This window comes from Gorilla gorilla, chromosome 5 (assembly GCF_029281585.2).
Source record: "Gorilla gorilla gorilla isolate KB3781 chromosome 5, NHGRI_mGorGor1-v2.1_pri, whole genome shotgun sequence".
Taxonomy (NCBI): Eukaryota; Metazoa; Chordata; class Mammalia; order Primates; family Hominidae; genus Gorilla; species Gorilla gorilla.
The window spans coordinates 154,210,675-154,232,639 of record NC_073229.2 but is presented as its reverse complement, the minus strand read 5'-3'; the positions used below and the strand labels follow the sequence as shown (position 1 = coordinate 154,232,639).

Below are 21,965 nucleotides of genomic sequence, written 5' to 3'. Positions count from 1 at the left end.
TCATATACTTCAAGCAAAACAACCCAATGCAACAAGAATGCAGAAGCAGATATCCAGCTATCTTCTATTAGACATTAAAGAGATTTGCAAAAATGTCTAAAAAATGCATTTCTTGAAACTGTGATTATATTTCATAAAAATTATGCTTATATATACTACCATGTACTGGTTTTACTGTTATTTTTAAATAAACGATTTCTAATATAGCAAATATATATATATGTATAAACTATAAAAACAATACCTCTTTGAGCTTTCAACCATTTTTAGAAGTGAAAAGGAACTTGAGACCAAAAAGTCTGAAAGCCAATACTGTAAACTACAAAAAAAGATGAGCAAGGAAATATGAAATTTAGATGAAAAGGGATTTAAGAAACATATCAACCAATCACAATATTGTAATTCATAGATAATCTGTGGACCCTGATTTAAACAAAAGATTATTAGGAAGGAAAGTATGAATGCCAAATTGGATATTTTATGATATCAAAGAAATACTGTTGCTTTTTTTTTTAAGCGAAATGATGACAGCATGTACTTTTAAAAGAGGAGTTGTTCCTTATATTTTACAGGTACAAATTGAAATGAATAGATGAAATGATGTAATGTGAGAAATTTGCTCTAAATTAATAAGGGGATGAAGTAATAAGAGTGGCAATGTGTTGGCAACTGTCAAGACGTGTGAAGGGTCCATGATAGTTTATTCTACTACATCCTAGTTTTGTATATGCTTGAAAATTTTGTTCAAAAATTCAAGATTTTTAAAAGTGCAGTCTCCTTACATATATAATGTACATTCACTTTTAAATAGTTAATAGGAAAAAAAACTTCTGTTTCTTTTAATTACAGCTAATTTCTGCTGGAATTTACTAGATGCTTCAATATTTTTTCTTCTGTTTTCCCCCTTAAGTAGAGAAAACATCAAATATTAGACATATTATTAAGCCTATTTCTGATCATTTCAAAACTTACACAATCTAAATTTGAAGAAGAATCAGATTTTACAGACCTCAAAAGCACAAGCCACAAAAGCAAACATAGACAACTGGGATTATATGAAACTAAAAAGATTCTGCACAGCAATGGAAACAATCAACACAGTTAAGAGAAAACCTACAAAGTGGGAAAAGATATTTCCAAACTATCCATCTGACAAGGGATTAATATCCAGATTATATAAGAAGCTCAAACAACTCAGCAGCAAAAAAGCAAATAATCCGATTTGAAAATGGGGAAATGATCTACATAGATATTTCTCAAAAGAGGACATACAAATGGCCAACAGGTACATTAAAAAAATGCTCAAAATCACTAATCATCAGACAAATACAAATTAAAACCACAAGGAGATATCATCTCACCCCAACTAAAATGGCAACTATGAAAAATGTAAAAGAACAAATGCAGGTGAGGATGCAGAGAAAGTTGAGCTCCTGTATCTTCTTAGTGGGAATATAGAGTAGTATGGCCATTATAGAAAACAGTATGGAGGATCCTCAAAAAAATTAAAGATAGAAATACCATATGATCCAGTGATCCCACTACAGGGTACATATCCAAAGGAAAGGAAATCAGTATATCAGGTATCTCTACTCCCATGTTTATTGCAGCACTATTCTTGAGAGCCAAGATATGGAATCAACCTAAGTGTCCATGAGTGGATGAATGGATTTAAAAATGTGGTTTATACACACACAGGAATATTCAACCATAAAAAAGAATGAAATCCTGTCATTCGTGACAGCATGGATAAGCCTGAAGGACATTATGTTAAGTAAAAGAAGGTAGGCTCAGAAAGACAAATATCACATGTTCTCATTCATATGTGAGAGCTAAAAAAGTCTCATAGAAGCAGAAAATAGAACAGTGGTTACTAGAGGCTGGGAAGGGGGCGGGAGGGAGGGAATAGACAAAGGCTGATTAACTGGTATAAAACTACAGTTAAATAAGAGAAATAAGTTCTAGTATTCTATAGCACAGGGGGTGAATATAGTTAAAAATAATTTACTGTATATTTCAAAAGAGTCAGAAGATTGGATTTTGAATATTCCCAAAGCAATGAAATGATAAGTATTTGAAGTGAAGGATATCCCAATTACCTTGACTGGATCATTACACATGATATGCATGTATCAAAATATCACATGTGTACCATTAATGTGTACAATTATTATGCATCAATTAAAAGTAATTCTTTTTAAATCAGATTTCACTACCATTAAGACTGCAGCCTCAAAACAGGACCTAGGATGTAAAGAGCTGAGAAAGAATTAATCTAATCAATAATAGAAATACGAAATGAATTAAGACTTAGTATGACTTCTCTCTCACTAAACAGGTAACAACCAGCAATGATATCGACTGCCTATAAAGTGATGTTTAAGAGTGGTAACTTTTTTTTTGATAGTAGAGCGACAGAATATCTTCCCCCTGGTGGATAAACTTGGTAATATCTGAGTGATCCTTTAATAAAAAAAGTTTTACTGTTTTTTCTGGTAAAATCTCTAGATAACCATTTCCATTATTTTCTTTGGCAAGTATACTTTAAGGAAATTTAGTGAAATTATCTTATAGTATAAAATTGTCAGCTGTGACTATCCTGGTTATTAGAGTCTCCATAAATATAATAGCATTTGATAATAGCATTTGTTCACCAGATACTAAGTGTCAGGCACAATACATACTTTTGTAAGTTTGATTCAATCTTTCTTTCTTTCAGAAAAGGATTCAAAGTAGCAATTTACATATATTATTTCAATTATTTCTTTTTCAGAAAAACAGGGATTTTATCAACCCTCTAGTCTACACTGAAGAAACTGAGGTGCAGAAAGATTTGGTAACTCAACCAAAACCACAGCCAGTAGCATGGCCACCATTTGAACCCAGGTCAGACTGTTTCCAACAGTGAGCTTTCTTTGTTAAGCATTGTTTAATCTTTATAGAGTTTTGTTCTCCTCTGAAAATCTGGCAAAATCTACTTTCACCAGAATATGGTACACCTCAGAACATGACAAAACTAGTTTATTAGGGCCAAAGTTCTTAATATAAATACCAAGTCCACATCAGTGCAACATGTATCTGATAAAGTACCTTCAAAGTACATGCTTACTAACACAATGTCAGTAAGACATGTAGACGCCACAAATAGATTTTTAGTCTTTTCCTACCTAAAAACCATATATGTACAAAATTCACAGCAGCAAAATCCTGTCTGACAGGAGGAATAGAAAGTAGCAGATATCTAAAAGCTAGTACTGTACATAACCTGCAGTAAATGTTCACTATGTTTTAAGAAATACTCAGAATATGCCTTTGCTGTATGAAACAGTACTAATGATACACAGTGTACTCTGCCTGAAAACATATATCTAACCTTTGTAAAAATAGTTTTCACCCATATTTTCATTCTAAGGTTTGTAGAGATTCTGAATACAATATTATAGCATAAAAATATTTACTATGTTGTCTCTCCCATCATCTAATTTTGAAGCCTATGGGTACTTTCATTATTACAAGAAGACTGAATGGCTACAACAGATTGTTCTTCCACCATCTATTAATGAGGCAGAACAGCCAGGAACCAATATTATTTTAAGAAAAGCTGCTTCTAAGTCACCCCAAGTCTTCCTCCCTTGTTGTCACCCTCTGTAAATGTGTATACTTGCATACAAACATACAAAGTCCTTTCCCTTCAACAATTCGTGTTCCTGAGACTCGGTAAATTTTTTCAGTACTTAGAAACGCTCTTGTGTTTTGTTCTTATAGGTATCACCTGGTGCTACACCACAATCCACCTGTATTCCACAGGCCACACACACACACACACAAAAAACAGGTAGGTAAGAGAGTCACAATGGAAGTCACAAACAGTATTTCTCCTTCTGCAGAAAACCCCATCACAATTTTTTTTTGTTAAATGGTGCTGAGATTTCCTAAGGAAGTATCCTGAAAGTACACCCTGATGGGTCCTCTGTGCTACCAGACAAGATTCGGCTTTTTCCTCCTCATCTCCTCTAACTTCTATTGGTCTCCAGCCACTACTAATGTCATAAGAGGTAAGTTTGGGGTTCAGATGTCCACCAAATGCTTCTGATTCCCACTAATATGTAATGTCATGGCTGACCATGGCTGCAACCAAAGGCAGTGATGCCCAGCATGCTGCTACCACTGCCCACTGTGGATGTCAAGGAGCTGATGACTACTGAAGACCGAGACCATTACTGCTGGCACTAGTGCAAAAGTACTGCACTCTGAAAGTCCCTGCTTTGTGAAACAATTTGCTTTTATTACAATGTTCTTTCCCTCAGCCTCCAACAAAAGGGCTGGAGAACAGACTAAATGACATATGACACTTTCCTCAGAATTACCTCCTATCTCTCTCCTACACCACTCCTCATCTCCAAACCAAAGTTGTGAAACCTGACTCTCCCTTGAGATATTCTATCTGCTGGATGAACCTCCTCACTCTCTCATGTAAATAAATCCCTGGCAGCCCCAGTCTACCATGTACCACTTACATCAGGTGGTGATTAAACTAGTTAATATCTTATATTCAAAAACCCCTATGAGGAAGCAGACCACTCATATATTGATGGTGGCGAGCCTTCTTTCTGTATACTTTTTTGTATCTGTTGAATGTTTAAATAATTTTCTTAATGAATAAAAATGAGTTTTTAAATCCGGTTTCATGTTTATTTAAAAGTGTATATTATAAAAGGCATGTCTTCCCATGAAAATATTTGTTATTAATGCCAACAACTGAAGCTACAGCATAGACGTCACGAAGGAAAATCCATTTCCACAAAGCTCTCTGGTAACTTAACTAGTACTCGTTAACTACACATGCACATTCATCAGCTCAACAGATGGATGAGAGGAGGAGGTGTACGGTTCACTCCTCCACAACTCAGGTATGCATTCGCAGACTATGTATTTATGGTTCCTACCATTCCTGAGTGACACCTGAAGTTGCTGTGACATTTAGTAATTTGTCATTTTGCAGAGACATGATTCTGAATCACACATGCCATAAAGCTGGGGCAAGGGCAAGTTGTCCAGCCTGGCCGAGGCCCAGGCATGCTCTTAGTCATAGCGCTTAGTCTCAGTGCTATGAACACTGTAAATAAAGTGATAAAAACTGTTTCTTTTTAAGAAATGAAACAAAATTAACTGCTAGTTGAGTCTAGTGTTGATGACAGAATGAAGGGAATATGGGGATGTTTATGAAAGCGATAGGCTAGCCACAAAACAGAAGTTTCAGATAAATTAAAGACTGAAATGTCAAATGCAATGATGACTCAGACACATTGTGCAAACAAAACTACCAAATGCTCCAAAAGGAAATAAGTAGAAAAGATGTGTGAATTTGTCTCAATAAGTACTCCAGACAGTAAAAAAATCAGTCATCAAGTGAGATAAGTAGATAGGGGTCTAGAGAGATCATTTAAATTTTCCAATTCTACTTTAGCAATTTTACGGAAGGAATTATGTGCTAAAATGATTTTTTTTCAAGCTGAGAATCGTGACTGGCTGCGGACATTGACCTCACAAATGTCAAGAATCTACTGTATCTCATTTTGACTAGAGATAAACAGTTTGTGTGTCCTTCATAATCTTTCCTTCCTACAACTTCTTTGCTCCTATCTGCCAGGAGTGGATAAAACAGAGGCTCAGAGTGAGGAGCAGGGACTCCTACGAGCTGGGTTCCTGCAGCATATTCAAAATAAAGAGGCTGCCTGGGGCCGAGATGAAGGGAAGATACCAGTCCTCTGAGATATAAGCAGCATAACCTAGGAGGCGCACAGCACAAAGCAAAAGAGTGGGCCCTGCCTATAACCCAAAAGTCTGCACCTGCAAATAAGGGAAGAAATTCGGATTACTGAGAAAGGGTACTGACTGTAGCCCGACCATTCCTGGTCAAACCACTGTTCTCCAAATATTGTCTTTAAAAGAATGGCTAGTTAATATTCATCAAGACCAGTTAAATAGTTTTAATAATTTTACAGTTGCTTTTTCTTAAGAGCTGCATTTTATAGCTTCATAGTTAACAAGTACATTTTTCAAAAATAAGGTATAGAAATACTACGGTTATGAGTTAAGAGTAGTTGTAAAATGAGGGTAGACATTACCTTAAAAGCAGCATCTGAGAATCAGATTCAAATTCTGTCATTCAGATAACAGGCCTGAGATCAGCGCCTGGTGTCAAGGAACTAAACTTGCCAGTTTTTGGTTAAAAGGGCAGTGTATCTTTTGTAAACAGTGTGTCAGGAATACTAACCCTAAAATCATTACTATGAACCAAACAAAAATGACAACTATGCAGAAGATGAAGACAGCAATGAGAAAAGCCAACCTCCACTGTAGAATCCAACAGCTTCTTGCTATGATGCCTACTATATAACACCATCAACTCAGGATGATTTTTTGTTTACTTTACAGAAATCATCTTCAGTCACTAACCGTTAACTGTCAAACTTGGTGCAGAATGACATACTCGAAACTCCTAAACGTCATTTTTCAGTAACATCATCTCCAAGGAGTCTCCCCACTGCTAATCACCTTATGAATGTGGCATATAAAACTGCTTTGAGCCTCCCCACCCCACTCACCCAGCTCCCGTCATCCTTTCATAGGCGCAAACCAAATGCTTCATTGATTATCCTCAAGATTTGCCCTACTCTTACAGTTCCTCTTTCCATCCCTTACCCTTCCCTCAACTACTTCTTTCTTTTCCTCCTCTTCGTATCACTTTCCAAAGTTTGACAATTACCCACTCCATGACTTCCGACAAATCAGTCTCTCATTTTTTGCATGTTTTTGAGACAGGGTCTTGCTCTGCTGCCCATGCTGGAGTGCAGTGGTGCAATCATGGATCACGGCAGCCTCAACCTCCTGGGCTCAAGCGGTCCTACCACCTCAGCCTGCCAAGGAGCCAGCACTACAGGTGCACACCACCACAGCTGGCTAATGTTTTAAATTTTTTGTAGAGATGGGGGTCTCACTATGTTGCCCAGGGTGGTCTCAAACTGCAGGCCTCACGCGATTCTTCCACCTTGGCCTCCCAAAGTGCAGGGATTACAGGTGTGAGCCACCACGCCCAGCCTGATCTCTTAAAGTCTCAATTTCCCCATGTGTAAAACGTAAAGAATAACAGAACCTTTTTCTCAAAATTCATTGAGTAATGGTGAAGACAGATGAGATAGGCCAGATAATACCACAGCATAGTACTTACCAGATAGTAAACCAGTCAATAAAATGTTAGCTTCTTGTTATAATTATCTGGTTTAACAATTATTCAAATTCATGAAAGTCACTCGGTGACCTTAAAAAAAAAATTAGGCAGTGGCTTGCTTATTTATTCATAGAGACAGGATCTCACTCTGTTTTCCAGGCTGGGGTACAACAACACAAACATAGCTCACTACAGCCTCAACCACCCGGGCTCAAACACTCCTCCCACCTCAGCCTCTAGAGCAGCTGGGACTACAGACACACAACAGCAGACGCTACTCTAGGTTTTTTAAAAAATTCATTTTATTTGAATAACATCTATGGTAGTAAGCCATCTGTGCTCAAACCTTTGTCACAAGGTGTGAAGATCACTACCTAAAAAGCAGATATGATCAGGTGTGGTGGTTCGCACCTGCACTTTCGGAGGATCACCTGAGGCCAGGAGTTCAAGACCAGCCTGGGCAACATAGTGAGACCCCACACCTACAAGAAAATGCAAAAATCAGCCAGGCATGGTGTTGCACACCTGTGGTCTCAGCTACTCGGGAGGCGGAGCAGGTGGGATCGCTTTGAGCCCAGGAGTTTCAGGCTTCAGTGAGCTATGATCACATCACTGTACTCCAGCCTAGGCAACAGAGTGAAGTTCTATCTCAAAAAAAAGAAAAGTAGATATGTTATTTTTATTTTAATAGTAATTTTTACTATTAGTAAAAATTAGTATTACTATTACTATAATAGTAATATTTATTTTTATAGCAATAATTCCTCATATTTACATGGCACCAGAAAAGACTGCCAATTTCTTTATAAAGCAACACATCTGAAGTAACAGTGAAGGCTTAGTCACATGGGGAAGGTACTGGACCTGAAGCTCAGGCCCTCTTTCCAGAGGACACCCTGTCCTTGGAGGAGCCTAATGAATGGTCACCATGCTGGTCTGATTGCACTTAAACAAGACTAAAGGCTAGGGCAACATTCCACAAAGTCTGCTCCCCAAAACACAACTTTTACGAGACCATTTATTCATGTCCCCTGATAAAGGGGTTTGTGAAAAGAGATGTCTAATACCCTAGCGTCTTTGGGAGATGTCCAGGGCACATCAATGTGCAACCATCTGTGGAGTGCTGTCCCAGCCAAAGTTTCCCAGAGTCACTTAGCCTTGGCACTATTATCACATCACATCAAGTTCCATGGAATCCCTCATTTGGAAGGCACTGAGCTATACAAAATAAATTCAGAAAATAACATGAAAGTAAGGTAGTGTTTTAGAGGATAGAGTTTATTCATCTTCAAGTTGGATTCAACTACAAGGATGCTACCTTCTAATCTAGCTCCCAGTCTGAACCTGCTTGTTGGTATAGTGTCTAATACCAGGGAAGGTCCTCAGGACTTATAAGTCCTTTAAGTCCAGACTTGAGAAAGTGATTCCAAGAAAGGTATGGCCCCTGTCTCCTAAGACTTCCCTACAGCTCTCAGATTTAGTTTGTGATGACCTTCTTTTACCTCCATGGTACCAGAGAAATACACAGCCATTAATGGAAGGACTCATGTATCCACAAATACAAGGTCACATGGGGTAATCATACAAAGCCCATAAGCCTAACAAACATGAAAGGGAAACAAACATGGTGGGGCACAAGAATTTCTTCAATGCTTTGTCATTTTAAAGGATATTATCAATATCAGCCTATTTGACCCTCATAACTACTTTTTTAAGACTGATAAACATTATCATCCTCATTTCACAGATGAGAAAATTGAGGTCACCCAGCTAAGAAACAGATTTTACCTTCCAAGACAGTTGCCAACACATTGTATTTTAGTCAGCCTAGAAGACAACTTAATGTAACAGCAAAGGCTTTGGAGCCCCAGTGCCTGGATTTAAATCTTTTTTTTTTTTTTTTTTTTTTTAGATAGAGTCTCGCTCTGTCACCCAGGCTAGAATGCAGGGGCGAGATTTCGGCTCACTGCAAGCTCCGCCTCCCAGGTTCATGCCATTCTCCCGCCTCAGCCTCCCGACTAGCTGGGACTACAGGCACCCGCCACCATGCCCGGCTAATTTTTTGTATTTTGTTTAGTAGAGACGGGGTTTCACTGTGTTAGCCAGGATGGTCTCGATCTCCTGACCTCATGATCTGCCCACCTCAGCCTCCCAAAGTACTGGGATTACAGGCGTGAGCCACCGCACCCGGCCAGGTTTAAATCTTAGCTTCACAATTTACTAGCTGTATAATCTTAGCCAGGGTACCTAACCTTTCTTGAGCTTTAGCTCCTTCATCTGTAAAATGGGTTAGGTATATCCTCTCCATAGGGGTGTTAAAAACTTTTTTTTAAAAAAAATTATGTACACTAGAGTGCTTTGCACACAGTGAATGGTTGGTATGTAAAAGTTACAGTTATTCTAAAGAAAAGACAAGCGGCCGGGAGAGGTGGCTCACTTCTGTAATCCTAGCACTTTGGGAGACCGAGGCAGGTGAATCAAAACGGTCAGGAGTTCAAGACCAGCCTGGTCAACATGGTGAAACCCTATCTCTACTGAAAATACAAAAATTAGCTGGGTGTGGTGGTGACTGAAAATACAAAAATTAGTTGGGCGTGGTGGTGCATGCCTCTAGTCCCAGCTACTCCAGATGCTGAAGCACGAGAATCGCTTGAACCCAGGAGGCAGAAGTTGCAGTGAACCAAGATTGTACCACCCACTGCACTCCAGCCTGGGTGACAGAGTGAGACTCTGTCTCAAAAAGAGGAGGGCAGGGCAGGGGAGGGGAGGGGCTCTCCAGGGTCCACATGCCCTCCAAGAACCAGTTTATCAGATCTCTGAAGTCTCACAGGGCAGAGGAATGAAAACTGTGCGAAGGCCAATACCTTTACATCAAAAAAGGCCTATTTAATTTCTCAGGAGTCCAGAGATGAGGACAGGAAAGGTGGGCAGCAGGGCAGTCAAAAACAATGGTACGACTCAGATTTCATGGACAAGTAGACTTCAAAGTGAATTCGGGAGACTGATATAAGGTCAATAGCTGTTAGTTTTGCCAAGTTCTTATAAAGAAAAAAAAATTTAACTGCCAACAAAATAAAAAGGACATAATTTCTGAGAAACTACTCAGGACTAGGCCATTCGCAACCTTACTGTGACGTTTTTGCTGAGGAGGCATAAAAACGTCTTCACGTACCAAATGTGGTTCCAGGACCTGCTTTCAAGAGAGCTGGTACAGAGGCAAACAGAAAGTGCTGTGAGAGATTAAAGCAAGAGGCCAGTATGAAAAAGAGAGATGAAAGCTCTGGGTCATCATCCCCAAAGGGGCTACAAGTGGGAGTGTTTCTCTATAGGAGCACTGGAGTATGTACGTGCAAGATGCCAGGACCAGGACATAAGTGGGGCTGGGAGGACAGAATCTATACACTGATTATAATGCTTACGACATTGTATCTTGATCATCTACTTATAGGAGGTTTTGAAGCACAGAGACCTTGATTTACCCATTTTGTTATCTCTTATGAATATCCATAGTAGGTATTGATAAAACTTGCCAAATGAATCAATAAAAGAGAAGAGGAAAATACAATACACTACTGGAGGGGAATGGAAGGGGCTTGGGGAGAGGAAAAATCAGGGAAAGACCTTCACCTGTCCATCTAGCTCATATTCTCCAGTGAAAATTCTAACAACTAGGCTGCTAAGTATTTGTTTACCTCTTTGGCAGAAGCATAACATCACCACTCCAAGAAACTCTCCTTATATAAGTGTCAGTGGAGAACACATCAAAAGAAGTTAAATTCAAACCTCTTAAACAGACTTATTCAATAAGGATAAGAGAAAAATCTAAACTCACACTTGAAGCATCTCTCAACAAACACACATTGCTATGAAGAAAAATATTCCTTTCAAATCAAGCATGACAGAGACCAGCTTTGATATTCTACTCATCCTGCCTGATAAGTACTCTGAATCATACACATATTGGAATTAAGGTCTGTTGTGGAGAGATGTGAAATCTGTCCTAAGGACCTAAGTTCATAGATTTTAGGCAGGAAAAACTCTAGATCATTATTTCAATGTGAGAACTGAAATCTTAGCAGCATCAAGAACAAATCCTTGAGAAGTTGGGTCTTCTGTTCTCATCCATCACTGCAGAGGAGACACCTGAGTGTGAACTAATCCATGCTGCCTTTAAACATGAAATCAGTCATTACAGCAGTTCCATCTTATTGATATTTTCTCAAAAACACTGTCCCTTTATCTGCTAGTCATATTTTAATGTGAACGATCCTATTTATAATGTTGCAATGGTCTCTCTGATTTGCTACCTTGTCTGCCGTGGAGATCATGTGCAAAGGGTAGTCACCAAAGGCAACCTTTACAAAATCTCAACTTCCTGCCCTTCTGTGTTACTGTAAGAAGGATGAATTATTTGAGATTCTGTGGCCTAACCTACTTACTTCCTCTAAAGAAGGAACAGAAAATGAAAAATGCCTTTCAAGAAAAAAAAAAAAAAAGTACACAGAAAGTGAAATCACAAACTGACATTAACGGGCCTATGGCATATTTAATAGACTCTCATTAAATGCTTTTATTTTAAATTCATGTTCAACGTACAGACTATACCTCAATTTGAGTCAGACATATTTTTTAAAGTGCTAGCGTATCATCAACATACTATACTAGAAGGGTAATAATAGAAATTTTACACCCATTAGAGGGATTCAAGGGCCATAAAAAGAACAAGAACCTGACACAGATATTTCTATGCATATGCTAAATATGCATGAACTAAAATTTTAAAAGAAAAACTAAAAGTACTCTCTTGTTCTTTTTTATTTTACTTCATAATTTTTAATGCTAAAAGTAGTATCTTCTTTTTTCTTATTTTGCTCCGTATTTTTATAGAACATAAAGCTAAAATTAAAAGATTTACACTTGATTTCTCTTTTGCATGTAATGAATTAGATTTGGCTAGATTTTTTTTCTTTCACAGAAGTCTACAGGCTTATCTTGATAACCATTTGTAGCCAACCTCCTTATCAATAGACTGAACAGCTAAGCCTCAAGTCCACCCAATTAGACCACAAACCAATACGGTGAATTACTAAGATCATTTAACAACCAGACCAGATTGACCACCTAGGAATTTCAATTCACTATTCAGGGTTCAACAGTGTAATGGATGGAGAAAAATAATCAACTGATTTTGGTACCTATGCAATCATACCCAAAATGTTCCAGTAACTAAATTAGCTTAATTCCACAAAATTTATGTAATATAAAGCTATGGTCCAGCCTTTAAAAGGTCTGGTACATAGTATATGCTCAAAAAATGTTTTACATAGAACTTCAACAAAGGAGAAACAGCCCATTACCTTGTAATCAATGCCTACAATGGCATCCTTCTAACTCAAACTGAAGAACTGCTTGATCCACCGTAACTCATATAACAGAGAGATATAATTCCCATTGCAATACAAAACCACCCGATGAGTCAAAATAGACTCTTCACCTCATTTTGCAAACATGGGACATACTCTTTTGGTTACAGTGTATAACACCAGTAATTATAGCATTCTTGCTCAGGATCTTAGTCATATTCCCTGTTTTCATCTTTTACTTTGATTCTAGGACACGTTTCTACCACACCACCCCTCCATTTTCTCCCCACCATTGTCTCTCTTAATTTTCTTCTTTCCTTTTACAATCCTGGCTTTAGAGTAAATTTCATAACCTACTGAGCCTGCCTTGGTAGATTCAGGTCCCATTCTTTCATTGATTGATGCTTTATATATATATTTTTCATAACAAGTCCTACTACCTTATTGGGTCTCTTCCTATAGAGAACAGATGAAATCTTTATATAAGTAAGCCCAGTGATTCCCAAGCCTATTCTGAGTAATGTTTTATCAACAGTTTGTGATCATTTCAAGGCCATGGGCTAGACCAAGGTGTTCTTTTCAGAATAATTCAATAATTGGTCTTTTCTCAATTCTTGGTTTTAAAAAGAAAAAAAAAAGAAGAAAGTAAAGCCAGTTTTTCTTCCCATCTGTTTTTCTTATACCTGTTCATTATTGCTCATCTTAGTAAACCAATGTAAAAGAGCACATACCTTAATCTGGAAATGTGTTGTTTTTAAAATATTCTATGTGTTACTATTTTGAAAATCAAAAACCTAAAGACACATCAATCATATGCCAGTATCATTTTCCCTGATTCCACCCCTTTCAAACTGCATATGAACAAGTTACTAAGTAACTCTGAGCACCAGTTTGCTCTAAAAGACAAAAAATAATACCCAGTGCTCAAGGTTAGTGAAAGTATGAGAGGTAACAGTCAGTGCCTAGAACAGTACCTGGGCATACAGAAAGCACTCAAAGTATTTTTTGGATGAATAAATAAATATAAAGCATCTAGCTTAATGCTTGATCTTCAGAAGGCACTCGATATACAACTGCACTTAATATTGTATATCAACACTTCATAGGGTTTTAAAAAGAGCAACCCCATCTGCCGGGTCCTATCACAGGAACACATTTACCACCACATCCAGAGATGCCATCACAGTGTCTACAGCATTTATCTACCATTCACCCACACTTAACCATGGCTTTGTTTTGTTAAGTGCCGTCGTATGTGTATGGGTTATCTCCCCAACTAGATTAGGAATATACTGAGCCCAAGGATTGATGCTCGATGTCTTTGTAGCCCCAACACATACATTTATTCAACCCTGCTGTAATTGTTGATTTTGTGAAGCAGTTCACAACAGTAATTTACACAAAATAGAGGTTCAATAAGTATCCGTTGGTGGAACACAAAACACTGATTTACAGTATATATGGGAGAAAGAATAATAATGCAGAAGGCATTTTACTGTTACATATAATATACATATCATTCTTATAATCACCATCCAACTAATCAATTCCAAGTCTACTCAGAAAGAAACTACAGTTTATGAGGAAAGTTCCCTCATCCAAGATCACCCAACTTAACTTTACTCAAGTTCCTCTCAAAGATCCTTGTTCATTCCTCCAAACTATCTTGTCTCCCAAATGGGAATTTTCTAAAGGTCTTTCCCAATTTTACTTCATAAATCAAGCTTAGTTATATATCAAGGATACCCTTTCTTGGTGCTTCTTTTCATCCACCCACTGCGTAGCTGCCACAGTCAATACAAACCCGTTCATAATTTCCCACTATTGACTTACATCCACAACCATCAATGAAATAATTTAATACAGTAAAGAGATAATCTGAGAATATTCCTGTTAGATAATGAAGCCCTTTAGAAAATATATCTTCCATGGATCCGCTGAACTTCAAGATGTCACATATAAATGTGCACACATATGAACATATAAATAGTTCTCTCTAAAGACACTATCTTTACCTATACTATAAGCATTCCCAAATCCTTGTGAGGAACAAATCCCTCAATAGTGGCAAGTGGTAACAGTGGAAGATAGTGTAGATCTTCACCAGAAAGTTACCTTGTGAACACACTGGTCAAAGAAAGAATCACCTCAATCCATCTTGCTAGACTCTTGCTAGACACACAATTCAGGCATTCCTTGACAGTGGGTGAAGGGCTTCTCACTCATTTCTGAAGGCGAAGCACTAAAAAAGGAATGCATTATATTGTGCTACGTGTATTGGATGATATGCCATGGTCCTGCATCCGTTAGCCCAGAAATCCATGTTTCCTGGTTCAACAGCTCCAAGGAGTGCTAGAGCCCTCATCCTTTCCTACTGGTACCATGTGCAACTGTTATACTATTATTAGAAGAGCTCATTATGTCTATTCCCAGAGTAAGGATCTCTAGAACTCCTCAAGAGCAAGGATCTCATCTTTTAAGTGTTCAACACTGTAAGAGCTCAGAAAAAAACTGGTTAAGTAACTAGTAGAAACAATACTGCAGGGATCACTCAAGTTATCCATCCTTGGGATGCCAACGGTATATCCCACCCACCACATAAAGTAAGTTCTCTCATAAATTCCCCATCCTAACTGCACTACTATAAACAGCATTGGCTGAAATATGGAATTCTTAAAAATAAACTACCAACCCCGTCGAAATTCTTTAAGAATCAACTCTCAATTACTCAGGGACTAATTAAACAGGACATATACTTCTTTTTTCCACTCCTATTGGGTTTTTGGATTCTTAGAACATTGATTGGATAATCTCCAAAGAGTGGAGATGAAGTAAAACTAAAACCTGTCAGGGTTTATTTTGTCAGGTTCAGTAGCATCAAATCGAAAATAATAATAGATAGTACTTACAATTTTTTTAATCTAGATTTTACATAGTTGGCTATAATTAGATTGCAGCCAAAGAGGTCTAGAAAACAAGGAGGAAAAGCCCTACTTGGACATTTCCTAAATTCAGTCATTCGGAGGACTCATGTTCTGGCCCCTATAGTTAGTTTAAATCATTACTACTCCAGTTACCTATTTTCTCATCCTCATCTCCCAGCAGACTCATGCAACTAAAATATTAATTACAGTACATTAATTCCCCTCACACCAACCCTTCTACTTTCATCACCCTACCATTTTCACAATTAGGCATCATTTTAAAGTATTTCTTTCATTTACTCCTTCTACTTATTAAATGACTAGTTTGGGATAAATAAATTTCAGGTTTTGTATTCCGCACCATGTTAGAGTATGGTCTCTTCCCTCAAAGAGCCAATAGTATACAAGGGAAACTACTTTTTTCTCAAGACAAGATATACTTCTAGAAATATTCCGAGAAGTCCATACAATACACACATCAGAAACCAATCTAAAAATTTTAGCCAAGTGTTAAATCACTATATTCCGACTTAGACAATCTACCTCCAGCCCTTCATAAAGCTGGACGAAGGTAAAATGATATGACCACTATACATCTGAATAACTCTTTATGGTTCTCAAAATCTGATTTTATTTGATTCTTTTAACAAAAGATGCAAGGCAAGTATTGCTGTTCCCACTCTGTAGATGAGGAAATGGAGGCTGAAGGAGGTAGAGTGACATATACAAGGTGATATATCTAGTTATTAAATTTAGTCTTCTGATTCCTATTCTAGCATTCTATCCACAGACACAGTGACTCCCCAGACAAAGAAAAATAAGCAGTGTCTTCAACTCAGCACATTTAAACATGAAATTCACCATCTTAGGAAACAGATTTTACTCTTCTTGAACCCTAGTTGTCTGCAGGACCTTCCTATAGCTGTTCTTGCCCCATTGTCTCTGCTGCATATCCACATGAACCAGATCTACTTATTTTGCTAATTATACAATTCAAAATGATCCACAAGCAGCAAATGACAATAAACTCCTGTTAATAATTTTTATATCAATAATTACTCATTTTGATTTCTAGATTACACCTGGCCCAATGAAGGTTGTTAGTTCTGCTCTAAAAAGGTAGGCTAATTTTGGTTTTCTTTTGTTTTTGCCAAACAAGATTTAGCGACACCTTTATTACTCAAGACAGAGAGGGCAGGAAAACAGGCAGAAAAGGAGAGGGGAAGATTAAAGGAAGAAAAAAAAAGTATAAACAGTAGAAAGCACTGGAGTAGCACAAATGTACTGAAATGTTCTACCTTCAGAGATGGCTGCCCCCTCTGCCTGAGAATGACCTTTGCCCTAAACGAAGGTCCTGGAGTATTGGAAAGAAGCCAACACCCTCCAAAATTACCAAAGAGATCTTAGTAGACAACAGCTGTATTCCCTGTGGAGGTATGTTCAAAAGTTGACAAGTCTAAGCTAACACACTGAAACTCACTCATAACCCTGCAACATGGCACTTGGCACAAGTCAGCCCATCTTGGATTTAAGCCATAGAAGTTATGTGACAAACACCCCCAAAGCACTCAATGTAAATTTCATTCACTAAATTTTACCACTGGCCCCCCAAGACATTTAGAGTTCCAGAATCTTCCATATCACTGTATAACAATGTAACACTTATATTAATTTACAATCATTTTATTCCAGTTTTTCCACTTTTTCAACTCCAAAGAATAAAACATTTACTTTCAGTAGAAAACAGGTGCTAAAATGCTAATTAAGAATCTAGTAAGTAAGGCAATACAAAGATTATCCAGGACAATCTCATAACTTCCTAATGTTTCATCCAAACTACAATTACATTTAGTGTCAATACATCCATGCATTCAAAGCAGCCCCACAAAATGATGTTTTTCTGCCAACCCCGCCTCATACTCTCCTTCCTGATCTCCAAATGCAGCTTTTTAACATTTGCAGGTATGTCAAGCAATTTATTTCAACAAGCGGGTCTTACCTTTCGGCGGTGATGAAACACAGAACTCTCTGGCGATCTTCACAATTGCTGTCCACTCTCAAGATTTCTCCAAAGGTTCTAGCATTGGTTTAAAGAGAGGGAAGGTAAAATCAAAACACTGTCATCAAAAAGAAACCTTCAAATCCACCATCCCCAATTAAGAAGCTTACATTCTGAATCACTTAGGCATAATTTTACACCATGCCACTCGGTAAACTAAAATAAGCTGGTTCTAGATGAGTTGAAATGGATTTTAATCATTCGTATCATTCCCATGTCCTAAATTCACCCAATAACGTCTCTCCTGTTGTATATGACAGGCAGGTGAAAGTTACAAGGATCATTTGAGTCAACTTTAATTTCCCTCACTGCTTTTATCTTTAAAATTAAAGATATTTTACAGAAAACACACTGGAAAAAGAATAGATATTACATAAAATTTTTGCCCACATATTTAAGGACTTTAAATCACAAATTATACAAGTATTCAGAAATAATTTCGTACTCAGTGAAACAAAATTACAGTCTTAGAACCAAAAGGGACTACTTATTCGGACTATACATAACTATACAGCTAAGAAACTACATAAAATTGCCTTATACTTATCAGACAGTAAAATGAACAGCTCATATAAAAGACAAATCTCAACTAAAGGTCTTTTCCATTTCTTCAAAGTTTTAAACATATTTCAACTTAGCAGTTTTATTAACATTCAAAATAAAGTCATCAGCTGAGACTCGTTAATTAAAAATTGATCAGAGGTACAGACACCGATAAATGCAAAAACAAACAATTGTTTCCAATTCAGGGAGCGATCAATCTCAAATCCCTGAATAAAAGCAAAGTGTCTTTCCCATATAACTCATGTCGGATGGAAGTTACAGGGTCTGAGTCCTCAGAATTCACTGCTTCGATTTACTAAACTTTCAATTTCTGATCAGCATCCTTTCACACAACATCTGGCTGCTCGCTCAGGTCCTCTAATTACTTCCACGTCTGAACGGACTACGTAGCTACAAGTAAAGGCCAAACTTTGCTCTCGGCCTTCCGAACTTAAAAGACGCGTTCAACCACTAGAGGTCTCCCCTTGGCCAGTTTTGCACGTTCGCTATTTTGCTGCACTTGAAACTTTCCGGAGAAATGCTCTCTACTCGAGTCAGTGTTTTTCTAAAAACTTGCGCAAAAATCCACGCGACCGAGATAGCCAGCACAGAGCCTCTCGGACTCCCTAAACCAATAAAGACATCACAAACAACGCTCTAGGAAAACCAAAAGGAGAACTGGACGCACTCGCCCCGGCCGCGCCCCCCCACCCCAAATTCTTATTTCTCATCTCAGTTTCCCCTAACCTAACAATTAAAAATCTATTTTTGTTTCTGTGCACTCTGAATGATCTCGAATGCATTTTTCTGGCAGTGGCCCCGAGGTGGAGAAGAAGCGGGCCAAGGGATGCGGGGCGTTGGGGGTGGGGGCGGTGAGGGGGAGGGCCGTGCTCACAGCGCCCGAGGAAGTTGCCTAAGGAAAGGGACTCCGTTTTTCGGGTCCCCTCAAAAAATCGGCGGGGAGGGGGAGGAAAAGGAAGCGGGGTGGTGGCAGCAGGGGGACTCAGAAGGGAAACCGAAGCAACGTTTACCTCCGTCTCCCGTGGAAGGGTGGGGTGGAGCCGCGGTCCCCGCGCCCTGGAGAGCGGCTAGTTACCCCCACCTCCCTCTGAGCGCAGACGGACAGACCGACGCCCCCAGCCCTCCGCGGGGACCCGAGAGGAACCCGCCCGCTTTTAAACTTTCTCTCACGGTCGCGCTGCGGGCCGTGCTTTGACCGGGACTGGGGGAGGGGGGAATCGCAGGGCCATTTTTTCTTTAAAGGTAATTAAAGTTTTACCACCAGTCCAAAAGTTACGCCCTCCCCCCGCCCGTGCCACCGTGCCCTCCTCCCCTTCCAGGGCTCTCAAGTTTTCCTCCCCGCCCGGCGGCCCCCACACTCCACCAGCTCGCGGGGCGCGCAGCGGATGCCTCGGCTCCTGCGCTTCCCGATCCCCACCCCCGCCGGCCTCTACTTCCCCCCGCCCCGCCGCCGCGGCGCGAGGACGGCCCGCGGGGCCCAGGACGCGAGTGTGCAAAGCCCATTATTCCGGAACCGCACACGCACGCGGCGCGAGGCGGGCGGCGCGAGGCGGGCGGCGGCCCCGGCCCCGGCCCCGGCCCCGACCCCTCTTTTCCTCCCCAGGATAAAGCAGGCGTAAACAAGTTGCAGGAAAAGCAGCCCCGCGCCGCCCCCACCCTCCCCCCCCCCAAGCCCGCCGCCCCGGCGCGGCCGCCGCCGCCGCGACCGCCGCCGCCTCCCGACACACGCCCGCGCCCGCACCCGGGCCGGCGCGGCGCGGCACGGCGCGGGGCGAACGCCGCGACGGCGCGGGCTCCCGGCCCGGCCCGCGGCCCGCGCCCTCTCCCGCGCGGACGGCCGCCGCGGGCCCGCGCCGCCTCGCTTCCCAAAGCACTTTCCTGCCTCGGGCAGAAATAAACCGGAGGGTTTATTTTTGTGCAACTTTCCCAAAATGGCGGAAATTGGAGCTGATCTATATGAAATTCTCACACACTCGGCTGGGAAGAGGGAGGCGGCGAGGAAGCCACGCAAACTCTCGGCCGCCGAGCCCCGCCGCGGGTCCGTGTGTGTGCGTGCGTGTGAGTGTGCGTGTGCGCGGTGGGAGTCGGGCAGGCCTTTCCGCCGCGCACACACACAGCACACGCCGGGGAGACGCGCCTGCACATTCAACCAGTCCATTCTCCGCAGCCCGAAAGGGGAGAAAGTGGCCCGGCCTCTTTTCCCACTGCCTCGGTCTCCCGTACTTGTACTTCTCGCGCTCGCCCGCCCGCTCGCTCGCTCTCCGGTGCGCGCCCGGCACAAAGGCCACACGGGCGGAGGGGGCCGCAGGGGCGGCGCGCGGGGCTCGCGCCTCCCGCCGCACCGATCCGCGGCCCCGGCCGCCCCCGCGCCCCCCGCCGGCGCCCCCCGCCTCGGCGGCCGCGCTCGCCGCCTGGGCTGCGGCTCCGCGGCGCCCACCCGGACACGCACCCCGGCGGAGCCCGGCGCCGCCGCGCTCCCCCACCCCGCGCCCGGTGTCACGAAAGCGACCAAAGTGACAAGCTCGGGGGGCGCGGGGGAGGGGGCCACACGCATCCCGCCGCCTGCGCGCCAGCCTGAGCCCAACGCGGCCGCCTCGCCCCGGCTCCCTTCCGCACGGCCCCCCACACCCTTCCCCGTGTGCGCGCAAAGAAAAAAATACAAGTCTCTCCTCCCCCCATTTTTTCCTTTCTCTTTTCTCTCTCTTTTGTTCCTCTTTCACACTCGCACTCACTACTTCAGAGTGAGATGCCCAGAGACTCCCCCTCCAGCCGTTTCCGAGTCACTTGCCCACTTTTTTCCCCGGGATTAAGTTTTCTCCTCTTTCCCAGAGGCGCAGAGAAGTGGGGGAGAAACCCCTTCTGTCCCTCCCCTCCCCTGATCTGTTTCACAAGACGAGGGTGCGCTTCCTTCCCTCTATAGGGCTCTTAACTTTCATCCTCACCCAGAAAAATAAATGAATGGCTTTTGCACGGACAAATCTTCAGATTAATTAGAGATTAGATCCGATCAACCGCTTCTTACCCCCAAATTTTCTCTTTTTTTTTTCTCCGTCTCACGAGTAGTCCTGACAAATGGTCCAGGGCTGCGGGCGCAGTGCGCATGTGCGCGTAGAGTCAGGGCTGGGGAGAGGGGAAACTGCGCTGGTGCCGGTGCCGCCGCCGCCGCCGCCGCCGCCGCCGCTGCCGGGGAGGCTCGCTCTGGCTTCCCTGTTACTGCTGCTGCGCCTTCGCCGCTGGAAAGCAGCAATAAAGCCGGGTGGCAAATGCAGCTGCCCGCAGATCCTGTTTCAGGTGCATCTTTTCAATAGCCCGGTCACCGCCTCAGAGCTGGTTCAAGAACAGTCCAAACAAATAGGAAACACTGCTAAGGTTCCAGATTTCTTTGTCTATTTTTCACTTTACTTTTTTTAAAGGCAATTCTCAGAGCAGCGAATCCACCATGTGCTGTGAAACGTATGCATTCAGCCATTAAAGAGTGGGCCTTAGTCTTGCACAAACACTACCCAAAGGCTAAATACATGCTACAGGTCATGAAAAGTAACAAAGTTGTAAGCTTTGGGAGAGTACAATCTCCCTCTCTTTGATGGCTGGAACAATGCACAATAAAGAAAGTGTGCATATAAAACTTGTGCCTTCTTTCCGCTTCCTAAGTGCGGATCTTTATTGACAGCTCCAACATGTTAGGCCTCTGTCGAGTAATAGGCTGAGATTCCTACAGTAACTTAGAACACTGTGAAAGTCCCTTGGCAATAAGCAGGTCCAGGACTACCTTCTTAAGGTATTCAGTCAAGATGGCTGAGCGGTCCTAAATGGCAAAACCTGTC

At 41.3% G+C, this 21,965-nt stretch overlaps 1 protein-coding gene across 30 annotated transcripts in view; it reads right to left on the bottom strand.

Moving 5' to 3' along the window:
* L3MBTL3 (L3MBTL histone methyl-lysine binding protein 3) overlaps positions 1–21,651 on the bottom strand; it is a 123,360-nt gene extending 101,709 nt beyond the window's left edge. For 2 of the 30 annotated variants that reach the window (XM_055391642.2, XM_055391653.2), the window contains exons 1-2: positions 20,874–21,023; positions 17,518–17,595 (exon numbers count right to left, since the gene is read on the bottom strand). The gene's annotated coding sequence lies outside the window, so the exon portion shown is untranslated. Of the gene's footprint in view, positions 1–17,517; positions 17,596–19,151; positions 19,567–20,110; positions 20,497–20,590; positions 20,769–20,873; positions 21,024–21,083 lie in introns of those variants that run through there. The other 28 variants (XM_055391651.2, XM_055391660.2, XM_055391646.2 and 25 more) reach the window with 26 other exon arrangements.
* Between the last annotated feature and the right edge of the window lie 314 nt (positions 21,652–21,965).